At 46.6% G+C, this 14,658-nt stretch overlaps 1 long non-coding RNA gene across 1 annotated transcript in view; it reads right to left on the minus strand.

The window, feature by feature from the left end:
- LOC137522640 (uncharacterized) overlaps nt 1–14,658 on the minus strand; it is a 61,811-nt gene that overhangs the window by 15,115 nt on the left and 32,038 nt on the right. Inside the window, exon 2 of the long non-coding RNA XR_011022371.1 lies at nt 13,472–13,547. This is a non-coding gene — a long non-coding RNA (uncharacterized lncRNA). The remainder of the gene's footprint in view (nt 1–13,471; nt 13,548–14,658) is intronic.

Here is a 14,658-nt window from a genome sequence, read left to right on the forward strand (position 1 = left end):
AGTGACGGCCGTGCTGGACTGGTGCGCACCATGAGGAGAGTGCAGGTGATGGCGGCTTTCCAGCCCATATGGTCGCCGGGCTGAGGTAGCTGAATGACAGAACAGTGACTGTCCAGCTGATCAAATTTGGTCTGTCCACAATGAAGCAATGACCTTATTATCGTGGGTGTGCCCTCCCCCGACACGCTCATATAGCCAATGGTCATTGTTTCATTGTGATACGCAAGCCCTTTCACCGCGGCAAGGTAATGATCATGAAGGGGAATTGGCACATGTACATGCCTTTTGTTTTGTTGTTGCAGCTGCAGTGCAGCCAGAAAAAATAGGCAGGCATGTACACGCACCAGAAAAATTATTAGTCTGTGCTTTGTAATCATGTGCCTTCGTAAGGTAGTTGTCCCTACGCGGGTCTTGGTCTTTCCACTGCTCAATTTTCGGGGGCAGAGAGTACAGATGGCATTGCTCTCATCTGAGGCAGACACACAAAACAATGTCCACACTGCTGAGCCCTGGGGTGATGGCACTTTGGTGGTGGCGGCCGACTGAGTGTTAAGTGGGGTGCCAGAATCAGAGCAGGAGGCGGAAGATATGCCACGCTTCCGTGCGGAAGCTGAGAAAGATGAGGTATTCTGTGTTAAATAGTCAACTACGTCCTGACAATATTGGGGGTTGATGGCACGTGCCTTCTTCTGAACACCGTACTTTTGTCAAGGGCCGCAGGAAATCACAACAGCGCGACCTCGAACAGACCTGCCAGGTGGCCTGCCTTTGCCTTTTGTTTTGTCCATATTGGGGGGGATGAAGTGAAAGGTATGCACTGACTTGACTAATACAATGTGCAGTCACACAGGTGCAGTTAACAGGTATGCACGGAGTGGTATATCACACTGCGTGCACTCACGTAGGTAGGTGGGTGCACTGAACACAACAGGTAGGTATATGCAGTGATGGGTATTACAATGTACACCTGTCACACACACAGGTAGTCACTGAATGTGCTGGGCCTTGCAGTGGCACACACAGTAGGAATTACCAAGGGTGTTTATGCAACACAAGTATCTGTGGGACACACACACACACAAAATAAATCACAAGAACAAGATTAGCTCTCAAAAGAGCCGTTGGGGGGGGGGGGGGGGGGGGTGCTTTTTTACTAATAAGAATCAGCAAGGAGCAAGCTAAGAAGCCTACAAGAGCCTAAATAAGCTTTCCCTTCTCTAATTACTGCAGGCACACAAGTGAGTCCAATGCCTGATGCTGCCTGCCTTTTATAAGGGGGGGGGGAGTGGCTCCAGGAGGGAGTGTAGCCTGATTGGCTACAATGTGCCTGCTGACTGTGATGTAGTAGAGGGTCAAAGTTGACCCTAATGATGCACTATGGGGGCGAATTGAACTTCCGGAAAAGTTTGCGGTTCTCTGTGAACGCGAACCACCAAAATTCACCGGGAAGCGTTCGCTGGCGAACAGTTCGGGCCATCTCTACACCAGACTCAACAATCTGTATTTACCAGCCAAATTCACCAATTAATAAATGTCAACCAATAACACATTAGGGCAGCTGAAATAATAATAATCAAGTGCTAAGTGCAGTCAATGCACATAATTAGAAACCAGTTATACTCAGTGGATAACAACTGAAAAAGTGATATATGCATAAATAGCAGCTATAAACAGAGTGTGCTCCCACATAGGTACAAACATAAAAACAATTGTGAAACCACATTACCACCACATGCAGAGAAGCCCATCAGCGAATAAAAGCAGCTTGCCCCAGGAAGACCAGTGAAAAGCACTATCAGTGTCAATGCCCCTGCACCAGCCTGTTTACAGTGACCGCGGCAATGGCCCCCAGTGATCCGCTGATCCCTCCCTCCCTCCCTCTGGTGCGTAGCAGTGGCAATCCATTCCTCCCTCAACCTGCTCTGCAATGACAGCCCATCTCTAGTGGCAATGGTAACGGCCCCTGTTGATCCTCTGATCCCTCCCTCTCAGTGGTGCGCAGCGTTGGCAGCACGTTCCTCACTCACCCTGAGCAGCACAGAGTTTCATTTTAACATATGAAAATAAGCGCTTAGAGTCAGGGCCGTGCAGTAGGTTTCTTAAAGTGAACCAGAGACGAAGCACCTTCGTGTATTTTACCATATATATCAGTGGGAACATTAGAGAAAACACCTACCCTGTCCTCTATTTCATTCTTCACTGTTCAGCCTGAATCTTATCAGACCTGATAAAATCCCTGACTGAGCATTCAGTCTGGCTTTGCTCAGGAATCATCATAGCTGAGTCATTATAGCAGAGCCACAAGGGGGCAGGCTTGGGCTTGAAAAGACATCAAAGAAGACAGACTCAGCTATAATGATTCCTGAGCAAAGCCAGACTGAATGCTCAGTTGGGGATTTTATCAGGGCTGATAAGATGCAGGCTGAGCAGTGAAGAATGAAACAGAAAGCAGAGTAGGTGTTTTCTCTAATGTTCCCACTGATATATATGGTAAACTACATGAGGGTGCTTCATCTCTGGTTCACTTTAAGTGGGTGCTCAAATGTAAAAAAGGGGTCTTGCCCTACAAGTGGTTAGGGATCTTCCTCCAACCCCCTTGCCTTGCAGTGACGTGACCTTCACCCACCTCCCGGCACACAGCTGCGGGGATGGTTACACTAGGATTCCTGTATAGCACCTCTTTACTCCAAAGTGTCCCAGATAGGGGAGGGGCTTCCCACATTGGTGGGTGGGGCTTCCCAGTGGCAGTGGGCAGAGCTTATGGCAGCCAGGGATGGGGCTTCATTTTCCCAGCATCTGCCCTTACAACCAACAGTGTCCTTTACACACACGGGACTAGCTCATGGCGTCGTCAACATCAAGCAGCCTAAATAAGTGACATGCTTCTGTCATGTATGCAGATTCAGCCAGGCACTTCAGACAGAATACTTTAGAATTAGCCATTCATACTTTCAGAGTAATATCGTTTAAAAAAAAATTACCAATAAATGCTTAACAGATAAATTATTGTAAAATGTACTGGTTATATAATTGTTAAATTACCATATTTTTCGGACCATTAGACACACTGTTTCTCCCTCAAAATTGCTGGGGAGGAAGTCAGTGTGTCTTTTGCTCCAGATGGTAAAATTAGGATGCTCCCGCCACATTGCAAATAGCGTACCGTTTTAAAAATCGCCTTACCTGCACCGGGAAGGCTGTGATCTTTAAACATTGAGAGCGGTGGAGGCTGTAGTAACAGAAAGTTCAGTAATTGGCTCAATGACGGCGCTGTGGACCTGCCAGCAAGACCGTCAGAGCCAGTCACTTAGTGGGCAGCCATGACTGACAGGGCTGCGCACCACTCAGCTTCAGCCATGTCGGGAGCCTCTCTCCTCTGGCTTTCAGCATTAGAGTTGTCTCGAACGGTTCGCACACAAACTTATTTGCGCGAGCATTGCCGGTTCGCGAACACGAACTCTATGCGAGTTCGAAATGCCCCCTATACTACATCATTGGGCTAAACTTTGACCCTCTACAGCACAGTCAGCAGACACATGGCAGCCAATCAGGCTGCACTACCTCCTGGAACCCCCCTCCCCCCCCCCCCCCCTTATATAAGGCAGCAGCGTCAGCCATGATCTCATTCTGTCTGCTGCTGTAGTGAGAGAAAGGAGAGGAACCTGCTGCAGAGATAGGGAAAGCTTAGTTAGGCTCTTGTAGCTTGCTCCTAGCTGATATTTGTTGTTGAAAAGCACCACAAAAAGAGCTTTTTTCAGAGTTAATGTTCTTGTGAAGTGTTTTGTGTGTGTGTGTGTGTGTGTGCCACTGACATTGCATTATACAGCCCTGTGTGTTGCAGCTGGCCCTTGCTAATTTCTATACTGTGCTAGGCCCAGCACATTCAGTGTATAACTTTCATTGGCACAGGACCTGTGTGTGTGAAAGCTGCACATTGTATTGTGTAATACCAGTCCGTGCATACCTGTAACTGCACCTATGACTGCACATTGTAATATATACCAGCAGTCAGTGCATTCATTTTCACTGGACCTGTGTGTGTGACAACTGCACATTGTATTGTGTAATACCAGTCTGTGCATACCTGTAACTGCACCTGTGACCGCACATTGTATTATATACCAGCAGTCAGTGCATTAATTTTCACTGGACCTTTGTGTGTGACAGTTGCACATTGTATTGTGTAATACCAGTCCGTGCATACCTGTAACTGCACCTGTGACCGCACATTGTATTATATACCAGCAGTCGCTGCATACCTTTTACTGCACCTGTGTGACTGCACATTGTTCTACCAGCAGTCACTGCATACCTTTTACTGCACCTGTCTGTGTGACTGCACATTGTTCTACCAGCAGTCACTGCATACCTTTTACTGCACCTGTCTGTGTGACTGCACATTGTTATACCAGTTATACTATTGCTATACACATTGTTATACCAGTACGTGCATACCTGTTAACTGCACCTGTGACCGCACATTGTATTATATACCAGCAGTCAGTGCATCCATTTTCACTGCACCTGCGTGACTGCACATTGTTCTACCAGCAGTCACTGCATACCTTTTACTGCACCTGTCTGACAGCTGCACATTGTTCTTCCAGCAGTCACTGCATACCTTTTACTGCACCTGTGTGACAGCTGCACATTGTTCTACCAGCAGTCACTGCATACCTTCTACTGCACCTGTGTGACTGTACATTGTTCTACCAGCAGTCACTGCATACCTTTTACTGCACCTGTCTGTGTGACTGCACATTGTTCTACCAGCAGTCACTGCATACCTTTTACTGCACCTATCTGTGTTACTGCACATTGTTATACCAGTTATACCATTTTTATACACATTGTTATACCAGTCTGTGTATACCTGTTAACTGCACCTGTGACTGCACATTGTATTATATACCAGCAGTCAGTGCATCCATTTTCACTGCACCTGCGTGACTGCACATTGTTCTACCAGCAGTCACTGCATACCTTTTACTGCACCTGTGTGACAGCTGCACATTGTTCTACCAGCAGTCACTGCATACCTTTTACTGCACCTGTGTGACTGCACATTGTTCTTCCAGCAGTCACTGCATACCTTTTACTGCACCTGTGTGACTGCACATTGTTCTACCAGCAGTCACTGCATACCTTTTACTGCACCTGTCTGTGTGACTGCACATTGTTCTACCAGCAGTGACTGCATACCTTTTACTGCACGTGTGTGACTGCACATTGTTCTACCAGCAGTCACTGCATACCTTTTACTGCACCTGTCTATGTGACTGCACATTGTTCTACCAGCAGTCACTGCATACCTTTTACTGCACCTGTCTGTGTGACTGCACATTGTTATACCAGTTATACCATTGTTATACACATTGGGCTTGATTTACTAACCGGTGCTAAGTGTTAGCGCCGGAGTGAAAAGCCGTTTTTTGCCGCTAGTGCGCGCAAAGCTACTTTACTGCACCTGTGTGACTGCACATTGTTCTACCAGTAGTCACTGCATACCTTTTACTGCACCTGCAACCCTGGACCAAAGTACAGTGCTCAGAAGGCACATGCTATCAACTCCCAAGATTGTCAGGATGTACTTGACTATTTAACACAGAAAACCTCATCTTCCGCAGCCACCAGCGCTACTACAAGCACCACATCCACTGTATTTGACACTTCGCAGAAGTTATTTGGTGGGGAAGTAACTGATTCACAGCCATTATTGTTACAACAAGATGAAGGTGCTAAACAAATTACACCACCTCATATGTCTGAGTTAGACGTCACTATGGACATAGGGTGTGAGGAGGAGGATGAAGTACCTGCTGTTGGTGCAGTTTTGGAGGTGTCTGATACAAGCGAAGCTGTGGAGTATGATTATGATGATCATTATGATGATACTGTCATGGATGTCATGTGGGTTCCCAACATAGGAGATGAACAGGGGGACAGTTCAGAGGGGGAGTCAGAGAGGAGTAGAAGGAGACGAGTTGCTGAAAGAAGCAGGGGGAGCTCGTTGTCAGAAACAGCTGGTGGCAGTGTCTGGCGGAATGTATCTCCACCTATGGACAGCCAGCCAACATGCCCTTCAACGTCAGCTTCTGACGCCACCACCAAAGTGCCATCATCCCAGGGCTCAGCCGTGTGGACATTTTTTTGTGTGTCTGCCTCAGATGAGATCAATGCCATCTGTACTCTCTGCCATCAAAAATTGAGCCGTGGAAAGACCAAGACCCACGTAGGGACAACTGCCTTACGCAGGCACATGACGAAAAAGCACAAACTGCAGTGCAATGACCACCTGATGAAAAGCAGCACACAAAAGCAAAACCACCCTCCATCTCCTCTTCCTCCTTCAGGTGCAGCATCTTCAGCCGCTTTATCCCTTGCACCTTCACAGCCACCCTCCTCCACTCCGCTTCTCACCTTGAGCGGTTCCTGCTCCTCTGCCCACAGCAGCAGCCAGCTGAAGGAAATCTTTGAGCAGAAGAAGCCTGCCAGTCACACCCTTGCCCGGCGTCTAAGAGCTGGCTTGGCGGAACTGTTATCTCGCCAGCTGTTACCATACCGGCTGGTGGACTCTGAGGCCTTCCAAAAATTTGTGGCGATTGGGATACCACAGTGGAAGATACCAGGCCGCAATTACTTTCTCAAAAGGTGATTTATCAAAATGAATGAGGCATGGATCCCGGAGAGCTACTGCCTGCCCCAAGACTAAGTCAGTCCCCACACAGCATCTCAGCCTGCAGGCCACTTGACTGCCTTCTCCGCCACCACCAACAGGGTCCAGGATTCCTGAATTTTAAAGCACTTTAGGCCTCCAATTTAGCAATGCAATGTGATTTCTGCTCTTAAACTCTGCTGTGCGTCAAATCCGGAATTCCCCCTGAGACTTTTGGAGTGTACCCCACTCCGCCAAGCCCCCCTCCAGGTGTTAGACCCCTTGAAACACCTTTTACATCACATTAGTGGGCAGAATTTGTGTTTATAGTTTTGAAAGTTCGCCTGCCCATTGACGTCTATGGTGGTTCGCGAAGTTCACGTGAACTCGAACTTTTGCAGAAGTTTGCGTTTGAGGTTCACGAACCTAAAATCGGAGGTTCGAGACAACTCTACTCAGCATTAAGGAAATTCAAACTGCCCAATGCCACCCTCAGTCTACTACGTTGAAAAGACAATACATAGCAGCAGCCATGTTAAAAGCCTCCATCCTCCACTCTCACTGTTTAAAGATCACAGCCTGCCCAATGCACGTAAGGTGCACAATTGGCAATCGCCATTCGCAATCGCTATTTGCGATGCGGGGGAAGAGACCTAATTGTGGAATCCATGTTTTAGGACACAGCAAGAGGACACATAGGGACAAAGGAGGACATATGAGCAGGGCACAAAGGGACGGAGAAAGACACAGGAGGTGAACACAGGGGGACAGAGGAGGACACATAGAGACAGTAGAAGAGACAGGGAGAAAGAGGAGGAAAGGGGACAGAGGAGGACACAAGGGGAGAGAGGAGGGGACAAGTGGACAGAAGAGGACATGAGGGGACAGAGGACAACACCAGGAGGACAGAAAAGGTACAAGGGGGGGGGGCACAGAGGTGCACAAGGGGGCAGAGGGGCACACTAGGGAACATGAGGTACAAGGGGGACATAAAAGTTTAGGGGAGAAGATCAACAAGATGCTGGTGTTTGTCCTCTAAAGCTAGGTGCATCTTATGGTACGAAGAATACGGACAAATATGGCAAGTGGTGTAAAAATAAATAACAATTTCTCAGGAATCCAAAAAGATATTTCAATATTTCCTATCTGATTGCGCAGGAACATGAGTAGAGAATGGTCCCATTAACATAAAATGTCTTATTTGTAGCTTAGTGGAAATAACACAAATATTTGACACTGCATCTCAATGCCTAATTGAATCAATGAATGCTGAGAGGTCACCTCCTATCCTCAGACTAGAAACCCCTCCCTAACAGTCTGGAGTATTTAAAAGAGTTATTTGCTCTTGCCAATGGGTCTTCCAATTGAACATGTCAAGCATGTAGAACTGGACAGAGTGAGTCTCTTGAAGTTTAAAGCAAGAATATAATTCCAGTGAATTGAAAGGACCACAACATCCACGGTAATCCCAAAGACTGGAACAGCCAGAAACATAAGTACAATCTTTCATGTTATTACCTTAAATTTACTGTGGGCTATATTGTTTGTTATTTTTTTCATTTTCTTCTATCATATCTAATGCCCTATGTTCGCCTTTCATAAATAAATTATAGAAAATAAGTTTAGGCTTACTCCTGTTCCGAGTATGCACAGCATTGAAAATGTCCCTGGGTGCTACCATAGAAATTTTGCATAGAGCAAATGATTTAAAAAAAAAAAGGTATTTTGAAGAACTGTTCTTTTCAGGCTGTGTCCCTGCATAGACACGTGATGACGAGCAAGTTTATTGTATGCGTATGTGCCCCGGTTGTCTGTTAACCTGCTCTCAGCTTGCTGGTGCACAGATTGTGATCCCAAGTAAAGATGGAAAATCTATGTGTTGGGTGAGGCTGTGGAAGTGGTGACTGACTAGCACTTTTTTGATAGTGTTGGCAGCAGTTGAGATATCTGTCATTACAGAGGATAGCTGATCCCAATACCTATCTTGTTTTTCTGTCGTATAATTCATAATTTAGATGTCTGATCCAGTGGGTTACCAGAAAATGAATGTAGCTGAGGTTCCAAATCTGTGACGTTAGAGGCATTGACAGCCACTGTAAAACAGGAGCCGAATTGATTAAGGACTTGATGGGGCCAGGCGATCAGACAAATCAGAAGGGCTTCATCTGACTCAAGTCAAGGGGATCAGGTACTCCCAATCTTAATAATTATTTTTTAGTATTTATATAGCACCCTCATCTTACGCAGTGCTTTACAGAATATGTAGTCTTGTCACTTAACTGTCCCTCAATGGGGTCCCTATCATTGTCATGTGACCATCATAGTCAAGAACCAATTTTAGGGGGAAACCAATTAGCTTATCTACATGCTTTTGGTGTGTGGGAGGAAATCAGAGTGCCCAGAGGAAATCCACGCAGACACTGGGAAAATATACAAACTTTGTATAGATAGTGCCCTGGCGGGGATCAGGGTTGCAGCTAAGGTTTTTGTGGCTCCAAGCGGCACATCATTTGTGCTTCTCACCAAAGAGAGCAGGGAACAATGATCATCGCCATGACATGATGTGGGCAGAGCCACGTACATGATGCTATCATGTCAATATAGACCAAAAATCTAAAATATTTCATACTCGTACTAGCAAGACACACCTATTACTAATAACGTGAGTGAGTAACAAAATACAGGTAGTCCCTGGTTAACAAATGAGATAGGGATTTTAGGTCCATACCTGAACCTGTTCTTAAGTCGGAACACTGTCACCTCTGTGCTACCTCTGTTCCCTTTGTACCTCTTTTGTCCTCCTGTCATGTGTCATCTCTGTTCCCCCTGTGTTACCTCTGTTCCAATGTCTCTTTTGTCCCCCTCTGTGTCACCTCATGTCGCCCTGTGCCTATTTTGTTTGACTGTGTCACCTCTGTTCCCCTGTGCCTATTTTGTCCCTGTCTGTGTCACCTCATGTCCCCCTGTACCTGTTTTGCCTCCCCATGTCATCTCTTGTCCTCCTCTCTGTCACTTTTTGTCCCTCTCTGTGTCACCTTTGTTACCTGTGTCACCTATTGTTCCCTTGTGTCGGCTATTTTCACCTCTTTCCCCCTGTGCAACCTCTTGCACCCCTCTGTGTCACCTCTGTTCCCCCGTGTCACCTCTTGTCCCCCGCTATGTCACCTCATCTCCTCTGTTCCCCTTCTCTCTGGCTTTTGTCCTCCTCTGTGTCACCTCTTTTCCCCGTGTGACCTCTTGCTCCCCACTGTGTCACATCTTGTGCCCCTCCTCGTGTCACCTCGTCCCCTCTCCCACACTGTGCTCTGTGGCCCCCTTCTGCAATAACTCACATGGCCCCAATCTTGTGCCGACCCTCATCACCCTCCTGCTGGCTACAGCTCCGGTCACCATGGTTACTTCCGGCTGGCGCCTTTGACATCATGAGAGGCGCCGGCCGGAAGAAACCACGGTGATGGGATGGCAAGCCGCTGGCAGGAGAGGGGTGAAGTTCGGGCCATGTGAGTTATTGCAAAAGGGGGCCACAGAGCACAGGGAGGGAGGGGAGACGAGGTGACACAGAGGGGGCACAAGGCAGCCAGCCCAGGATGGAGAGGCCTCCTTCTAAAAGAAAGCCCCAAGCAGGGACTTGGCTTGCTTGTACCCTGCTGGTGCCCCTGGCTGGTATAATCAGGCATGTGTACAGTAGCCCCAGTAGCGTAGCAATAGGGGATGCAGAGGTTGCGACTGCACCGGGGCCCTAAGTTGCCCTCCCTCAAACACGATATTAGCCCTTTGTTAGTCCTGTGCTGGTAATACTCACTTTTATAGATGCTTTAAATAGTGGCTATCATTAACTGTTCCATATCTCCTTCTTGCACCTTTGCAAGTAGCTATAGAAGCTGCCATGGTCGAAACGTCCCCTTCTTCTGACCTTAGCCAGCGTCAGGGTGTAAAGTTCAACATGTATGACTTCTCTTAACTGTTCTAAGCTTATCTCTACCCCACTCTCTGCCTGCAACTTCTAGAGGCCCTGCCAATAAGAGGAAGTAAAAGAATAGAGCCTTTACTTAACTCTTAAAGTGGTCCTGAACTCTTGCACAGGATAGAAGGAAAATAGAGAACTGCACCCTGTATGTATTTAGAGAGTTTAGCCTGTCTAATTCCCCCATCTGTGACTTATCACAATGTGTAATTTAATCTCTTCAGCTGTGTCAGCTCCTGCCACAGCAGAGAGCTAATTGGTAAAAAAAAAAAAAAAAAGGATGTTAAAAATATGTCTGCTTCCATGAAAGCAGTAAGTAGACAAACTGCAAATGTGTTACAAGACTTGTATCAGCTGTAACAAAGAAATCTTTTTCTTTAAAAGGTTATCATGTTGTTGCGTATGTTGTAGATCAGAGAGGAAGGTCTGAGTGTAGGTCCGCATTTAAATGTAAAAAGATTAGGTAAAATGGAAGTTTTTTTTCTTATTAATGAGCTACATTGTTAGTATGCATTTTTTATGTGCTATTGCGCTCCCTAGAACTTAAGACAAGACAAATAACATTTATATCAAACTTTTCTCCTGGCGGACTAAAAGCACCAGAGCTGTAGCCACTAGGACTCGCTCTACAGGCAGTTTAGCTCAAGGTCTCCTACTGAATAGGTTCTGGCTCACTGAACAGGCAGAGCCAAGATTCGAACCCTGGTCTCCTGCGTCAGAGGCAGAACTCTTAACCATATCCAGTCAGTTTTAAAAATGCACTTGGTTCCCTTTAAGGTTAGCCATGGGAGGAGGGAAACAAGGTTAGGCATCGGTAGTTGGAAGATTCATTGTGAGAATAGGGTTAGGTTTAGCTGTAGTAAAGTATTGGCATCTATTACCAATATTTTACTACTGTCATTTGCACTGCAAGTGTAGAATATCAGTAAATTTACTGATATTCTACTGTTGGCTGTTTCTAAGGGCCCAAATTTCCGGGTATCCTTTTTTCATGTACGTGACTTGTCCATTGCTCCTCTGCAGTCAGCTCTGGGAGAGTGTTTTTTTGTGTGAGCAAAGTCTTAAAGAGACACTGAAGCGAGAATAAAGCTAAAGTGCTTATATTCAGCAGGGGCACGTGTCGCGCGGCTAAATGGGGGTCCCTTACCTCCTAAATCCCCTCCGTGCAGCTAGGGATTACTTCCGCATTCAGGCAGGGCTAATGGCCGCAGCCCTGCCTCACGCGCGTCTGTCAGCGCGTATCTCCGCCTCTCCCCCGCCCCTCTCAGTCTTCCTTCACTGAGAGGGGCGGGGGAGAGGCGGCGATGCGCCGCTTATAGACGGCGCTGAGAGGCAGGGCTGCAGCCGTTAGCCCTGCCTGAAGAGCAGCAAAATCTGCGACCAAGTTGGTCGTTGATTTTGCAGGGGGAGGTTTGGGGGTGAAGGGACCCCCGTTCAGCTGCGGGATAGCGGCGTTTTAGCAGGGGCACACATGCCCCTGCTGAATATAAGCACTGAAGCGGGATTTATTCTCGTTTCAGTGTCTCTTTAAGTGTGTGTGAACAAAGCCTAAACAGGTGTGAATAGCTGATTGCTCATTGTAACCAATGAATTCAGGGGACAAGTGCTGTCAGCACATGACATGCCTGACAGGACACAGAAGACACTTGACTGTATTCAGGGACAGGCTGTATGCAGCACAATCAATCACAGCACAAGCTGTATACAGTACTATCACAGCAAACATTGTATGCAGCATACTGAACAGGGGCGTAAATACAAATCATGGGGCCCCCAGCAAAACTTTGATGGGGCTCCCTAATGTTTACACCCTTTCCCTTGCTTACCCCTGCTGATCCTCACAGTCTAGGTCTAGGAGCTCATCTTGCAAGGATCATAAAACAAGTGTGGACATAATAATTGTCACAGCCATAACAAGTATAGGCACCTGAAGAGTACACAGTGGAAGCAATTAAGAACCATTCAGAGATTCAGATGCATCGTCTGCACCTTCTTTCTGGTCCTAATTCTGTCTCACTGGTAAAAGCAGTGAGACAGGACAATGAGGACCAGGAAGAAAGGAAGAAGATGCAGGCGGCACGTGTTCATGTGATCTCAGAAAGGTACTTAATTGCTTCCACTGCATACTCCCCCACTGCACCCCTCCCCACCGCTCTCTGGCTAACTAAAAGGGGGAGCCCTCTGGCTATAGGGGGCTCTATGGCTAAACGTGGGGTGCTCTGGCTTAATGGAGGCACTATGGCTTAATGGGGGGCTGTATGGCTATATAGGGTGCTCTATGGCTTAATGGGGGGTTCTCTGGCTATATGGAGGGGGCTCACTGGCTATAGCGAGGCTATATGGTTTAATGGGGGGCTCTCTAGCTATATGGGGGCTCTCTGTCTTAATAGGGTGTTCTACGGCTATACATGGGCTCTTTGGCTATTTGCGGGGCTCTCTGGCTATAAGGATGAATTCTCTGGCTTAACAGTGGGGGGCTCTCTGGTTACTTAAACTGGGAGCTTTATGGCTACATGGGGGCTCTCAGGCCACCTACATGAGGAACGCCCTACACAGTGGACTCCCTGACTACATATACAGGGGGCTGATTCTGGCTATCTATACAAGGTGGGTGGGAGTGGGGGGGGGGCTAACTAATGCTCGCGGGCCACCTCTGGCTAGTTATTTTGGGGACTAACTTATACTGGGGGGGGCACCTCTGGCCACTAAAGAGCTGCATAGCCTAGAGAAACTGCCCTGCCAGTGTAGCAACAAATTACGGCACAAAGTAAGAAAGGACAAGTTGTCTAACACTTGTATTAAACACGTTAGCTGTCTTAACCTGTAAGTTTTTTGCAGACTGCATCTCTCACCCTTGCCTGGATCCATTGTTGTCGCAGACCAGCATCACCAATACTGTATGAACTTTGCGGTTGAGCAGAGTTTCTTCTATACAATCAAAATAAAGGTTGCATAAAGGAAAATTACCATTTGTAGTTCTTTTATTTTAAAGTGGAATATAACCCTGCATTTCATATTTGCACTAAAACATTATTTACAGCATATTATATGTAACCAGCATTTTTTTTCCTAGACCAGCATTGGAAGGGTTACACACAGAGCTTGAAAGTTGAGTGCAGTGAAATGCTGCCACATTCGAACTTCAGATATTGTTATATTGTGTTTACTTAAATGTATCAAGTGAGGAATGTGACACATTCTCTGACTGCTGAGAAGCTGCTGGAGACAGAGAGACACTGAAAGCTTGTCTCCTTGTAAAACAGCAATTAATAAAACCAGTTATTAATAAAATGCAAAGTCAGCTAACAAAGCAAAAAACTGTACTTTTGGAAACCTATAACTTCTAAATGAATAATAATACTTATGAACAAATGCAAATATGATAATCGTATGGCATATAAAAAGTAGGTAAACATGTTTTGAATATTATGTCAGGGTTTTAAACCGCTTTAAGCCCAGGCTTGTGCGTGCGCATGAGCTCCTCTTCAGAATCACTTTAGGGTTGCAAGTAATTCTGAACTTTGCCAAGGAGTACCAAAGAGACAAGACAAATAGCATTTACAGTATATCGTGCTTTTCTCCTGGTGGACTTAAAGCGTCAGAGCTGCAGCCAATAAGACGCGCTCAACAGGCAGTAGCAGTGTTGGGGACACTTGCCCAAGGTCTCCTACTGAATAGGTGCTGGATTACTGAACAGGAAGAACCGAGTTCAAACCCTGGTCTCCTGTGTCAGAGGCGGAGCCCTTAACCATTACACTTTCCAGCCACCACCTAGCAGGTCAAAGAACTTCTAGCGGCATGGCGCAGGTACGACAGGCTGGACCAAAGACCGGGAAGGCTCTATGGTATACCAGGCTGAAGATAGTTGGAGAACATAAGATGTCCTGAAAACCTGGCCTGACTTTATTAAAAAATATCTACCTTAAAATGTGGTGAAAAATGTCACCCTCACCTAGTTAATATTGGATCATAGTGAACACTGTTGAAAGGTTTGCAATATTGGCAGTTGACTTTTTGTAGTCATCATGTACATGTCTGC

Source organism: Hyperolius riggenbachi, chromosome 6 (genome assembly GCF_040937935.1).
Source record: "Hyperolius riggenbachi isolate aHypRig1 chromosome 6, aHypRig1.pri, whole genome shotgun sequence".
Taxonomy (NCBI): Eukaryota; Metazoa; Chordata; class Amphibia; order Anura; family Hyperoliidae; genus Hyperolius; species Hyperolius riggenbachi.